General features: G+C 42.3%; 1 pseudogene; it reads left to right on the top strand.

The window, feature by feature from the left end:
• Positions 1-3,977: 3,977 nt before the first annotated feature.
• LOC102250622 lies at positions 3,978-4,418 on the top strand (annotated as a pseudogene).
• The last annotated feature ends 723 nt before the right edge of the window (positions 4,419-5,141 follow it).

Raw genomic sequence — 5,141 nt, forward strand, 5'->3', positions numbered from 1 at the left:
GGACAGCGGGGGGGGCAATTTGGAGTGAGCAGGCCAGCAGGGGGGCAGTTGGGGTGAGCAGGCCAGTAAGGAGGGAAGGTGGGGGCAAACAGGCTGGCATGGGGGGCAGTTGGGGGTGAGCACACTGACATGAGGGTCATTTGGGGGTGAGCAGGCCAGCGGCGGGGGGCAGTTGGGAGTGAGCAGGCCGGCAGGCAGAGTAGTTAGAGGCAATTAGGCAGGCAGGCAGGCAGGCAGGCAGGTGAGTGGTTAGGAGCCAGCAGTCCTGGATTGTGAGAGGGATGTCTAACTGCCGGCTTAGGCCCGCTCCCTGTAAACCGGCAGTAGTACATCCTTCGAGGGGTCCCAAATTGGAGAGGGTGCAGACCGGGCTGAGGGATACCCACCCCCCCACTGTGCACAAATTTTGTGCACCGGGCCACTAGTAGTAATAATAAATACTGATATTTATCTAATTAATTGAAGCTCCTGAAGTCTATTTGCACCACCTAACACCCTCCATCTAGTACTCAACTTAAACCCATGGCCATTACCCCACTCATCTATTGATGGGCACTTGGGCTGTTTCCAGATCTTAGCAACCTTGAGTGCATAGTAGAATCACCTGAGGAGTTTCAAAACATATTGACACCTAGGCTGCACCCCACACCAATTAAATCAGAAATTCTGGGGGTAAGACCAGGCATCAGTGTTTTTATTTATTAAAATTTTTTAAAAATATATTTTTTTATTGATTTAAGAGAGGAAGGGAGAGGGAGAGAGAGAGAAACATCAATGATGAGAGAGAACCATTGATTGGCTGCCTCCTGCATGCCCCCTACTGGGAATCGAGCCCACAACCTGGCCATGTGCCCTGACTGGGAATCAAACCTCAACCTCCTGGTTCATAGTTTAATGCTCACCCATTTGAGACACTCTGGTTGGGCTTAATTTTTATTTTTTAAAAATTTATCTTTATTGTTGAAAGTATTACAGATGCCCCCTCCCCCCCTCAACTCCCCATTGACCTCTCCCCCCGCACCTGCCCTCTATCTTCACCACACTATCGTCTGTGTCCATGGGCCATGCATATATGTTCCCGGTTAATCTCTCTTCAAACCCGCCCCTCCCCCCCAACCTGCCCTCTGAGATTCGTCAGTCTGTTCAATGCTTCAATGTCTCTGTATCTGCTTTGTTCATCACTTCATTTTGCTCATTAGATTCCACATATGAATGAGATCATGTGATGCTTATCTTTCTCTGACTGGCTTATTTCACTTAACATAATACTCTCCAGGTCCCTCCATGCTGTCTGAAAGGGTAAGAGATCCTTCTTTTTTTACTGCTGCATAGAATTCCATGGTATAAATGTATCACAGCTTTTTTATCCACTCATCTACTAATGGGCACTGGGCTGTTTCCAGATCTTAGCAATAAACTTTCCTGGTAATTTTAATGTGCAGCTGAGTTTGAAAACTAGTACATTACCCTGTCCTTTCTGGAACACTGATGTCTCTCCAATTCACCTCCCTCTGCTCTCACCTTTTAAAGTGACTTTTATTGCAGATTAAAGGGGAACCACTTTCTTGCAACATCGGTCACTGTAGATATATACAGTAATTTTCTCCCAAGCTTCTAATTGAAGTTTCTATATATGTATTGATCAGAAGATAAAAGTTGTCCAAAAGGTGTACAGTGTTATTTGTGGGAAGTATCAAAACTTTTGGACCTAACTCATAGGTTTTCACACACCACATGGATATTATATTCAAATTGACATGCAAATATCTCATGAACACCACCATTTTCTTATTCTTTCTAAAGGAATGACAAATGTGGCTCTGAGTATTGGGCTGGCCTGTTTCTTTTTTAATAGCTGGGGATAGCATTAGAATGGTTTGAAAAGGAGCTGAAGTAACACTTGTCCTAGAAAAGTACCCTACATATGTAAGGCCTGAGAAATCTCGGTTATAAAATAACTTTTACATTTCTCCACTTGGCTCTGAGGCTGAATCGGATAATGGCAATTATTCTGCTGTGACAATGACATGGGTCTGCTCCTAAGCATGCACTGGGGAGGGGCAATGTTGGCAAAATGTAAATTGGTGGCACACATTTCCTTGCAAAGTTGGGCTACAAATAAAAAGTAAATAAAAGAGAAATATTCCCAGAGTACAAGTATATTCTAAGACTGGTAGAATATTGAAAGAATATAAAAATGGAATAAAAAATGATTCTTACATCAGTTCTTAAGACCATATGATTACATTATTATATTATTATATCCTGAAATCATTGTCTCTGTTTGCCGTATAAAAGAATGAGAATATACTTCTGAAATTCAAATAAAGCCTAGAGAGTTTGCTTCTTAATTTTATCAGCACATAATGAGCAGAACAAAATCAATTTTTAGTTATTACTGAATTAGTTTTCATTACTATACTTCAGTGAATTGTATTTAATTATGATTGTTTAGGTGACTAATTATATGGGAGCCATTGAACAAATAAACAACTTTTCCTAAAATGCCATTTTCATCTGATAAGCTCAGCTTAAGACCCTGGTTTCCTGTTAATATTGCATGAAGTCTAAGTCCTTCATGCTAATTTCTAAGGTGCTAGCTATATCTACCTATCTTGTTTCTTCCTGTTTCCCAGCATGCAATCTGTTGCAGTTAGATTGTTTTCTCCTGTCACTCCACCTACTTCCTCATGCAAATCCCCAGACCTGTGTCTCTGTTCATGCTTTTCTCTCCATTGGATTACCTCCTCTCTCTTGTCAACTCAGAGAAGCACAGAATTTCTTCAAGGCGCCACTAGTTCATATCACTTCCACCTACTCTGGACCATACCGATCTTGCCATTCTCAAAGCTATCCCCCATGGGTAAAGAGGAACTACTGTATAAGAGTTCTGATTTCTCCATATCCTGACACTTGTTATTATCTGACTTGTTGATTCTAGTTGCCCTAGTGAATGGGAAGTTTCTCATTGTGGTTAGCAAGCTGGTGGCTAATGATATTGAACATATCTTTTTTGTGTGTGCTTATTAACCACATGCTTAGCTTCTTTGCAGAAATGTCTATTCAGGTCATTTGCCCATTTTTCAATTTAGTTATTTGTCTTTTTATTATTGTATTATAAAAATTGCAAAAAATCTTTAACATGTTCTAGATATAAGTCCCTAATTGGGTATATGACTTCCCAAATATTTTCTCCCATTAAGTGGTTTGAGAGTTTTAATAATATTAATGCCTGGGCCTACTCCTGGAGATTTAGATTTATTTAATTTGCTGGCTACTTCCACTCACATTTTCTCAGTGTGCCAGGTAGAGAACTAGTACTGCCACCTTAGAGCCCTGGAACTAACCTCTTTTAGCTCCAGAACAAGGGCCAGCCACTGGTAACAACTATTTCCAGACCCAAAGTAATTTTATTTAGGGATTTTCTTTCCCTTTGCTGCCCTGGAGTTTTGATCAGTGTCTCTCAAGTTTTACCAACTGATTGATCTAACTTTGAACCTGAGATGAGGAGGTTAGGAGAATTTCATGCCCTTTTCTCCTACTGAGTCTCTTATGCAAAATATTTGATGATATCCCCACCCCAACCTCATCCAGGTTTCTGCATCTCAAGCAGTTTGGGGAGAAACAGAATTTGCCAAATCCGAGAGAGAAAGCAAAAGCAGAGGGTCCTCTAACACCCTTCCTCAGAGAGTGAAACGCCTTGCCACGTATTTATAAAGTTACAAAAAGCAAACCTATTGACGTCAGATGACTTGCTGTTATTACTTATGGATACACATGTAGTTGCAAAATTTTAATTGGCAGTTTCCCTTACTTACAGCATTGCTAGCCAGACAGGTAATAAATAGACAGAGACAGATAGATAGAAAGATAGATAGAGCAAGATCATGACCATCTTCTTGCACAGGCCCTTCGACTTCATCGCTCCTCTGCCTTCGCTGGTCTACACCAACTCCAGCTCACTTGGGTGACAATAGTGCTGCGCCGTGGTCAACAACAGCTCAGACATGTGCAAACCTGGCTTCTCAGATGACGATACTCCCAGGGCCATCATTACTTCCATGCAGGGCACCCCCAGCACCAGGGTGTGATGGTGGGCATGGGCCAGAAGGACTCCTATGTGGGCAATGAGGCCCAGAGTAAGTACCCCACTGAGCATGGCACCATCACCAACTGGAATAACATGGAGAAGGTCTGGCATCACATTTTTTACACTGAGCTGTGTGTGGCCCTTGAGAAGCACCCCAGCTTGCTCACTGAGGCCCCCTGAATTCCATGGTCAACCATAAGAAGATAACCCAGATCGTGACTGAGACATTTAACAGGCCATCCAGGCCGTGCTGTTCCTGTACACCTCTGGCCGTACCACTGGCATTGAGATGGCCTCCAGTGAAGGTGACAGCAGTCTCTTGGAGTGAGTATCCCCAAAGTTCTACAATGTGGCCAACGACTTTGGTTGTACATTTTTCTTTTTAAAATTCAAATATCATGAATTGCATTGTTAAAGAAGTCCCTTACCTGGCCCAAAGCTACCCACTTCTCCCTAAGAAAGGCCAGTCTTTGCCCAAGTTCATACCAGGGAGAGTATTAGCATTGCTTTTATGTAAATTATACAATACAAAATTTTAATCTTGCTCTTTTTGTTTTGTTTTATTTTGAGTTGTCAGCCATTATGGGCCCTGTTTTTGTCCCCAACTTGAGATGTATGAAGGCTTTAGGTAGCCCTGGGAGTGGGTTGAGGTGTGCAGGCAGCCAGGGATTACTTGTATACTGACTTGAAACCAGTACAATAAAGTGTACACCTTAAAGAAAAAAAATAGGTAGGTAGATAGAGTTCTGTATGTTTCTACACAGGTTTATGGTTTCCTCCACCACAGTTTTTCAAGAGAGTCCTAATTGCTTTTTAGATGTTTAATACCTCATCTTTTGCTTTATAAGATAGTCTAGCCCAGCCAGCATGGCTCAGTGGTTGAGCATTGACCTATGAATCAGGAGGTCATGGTTCAATTCCTGGTCAGGGCATATGCCCAGGTTTCAGGCTTAATCCCCAGTGTGGGCATGTAGGAGGCAGCCAATCAATGATTCTCTCTCATCATTGATGCTTCTATTTCTCTCTCTCTCTCTCTCTCTCTCTCTCTCTC

Source organism: Myotis brandtii, unplaced genomic scaffold, assembly GCF_000412655.1.
Source record: "Myotis brandtii unplaced genomic scaffold, ASM41265v1 scaffold908, whole genome shotgun sequence".
NCBI classification, from domain to species: Eukaryota; Metazoa; Chordata; class Mammalia; order Chiroptera; family Vespertilionidae; genus Myotis; species Myotis brandtii.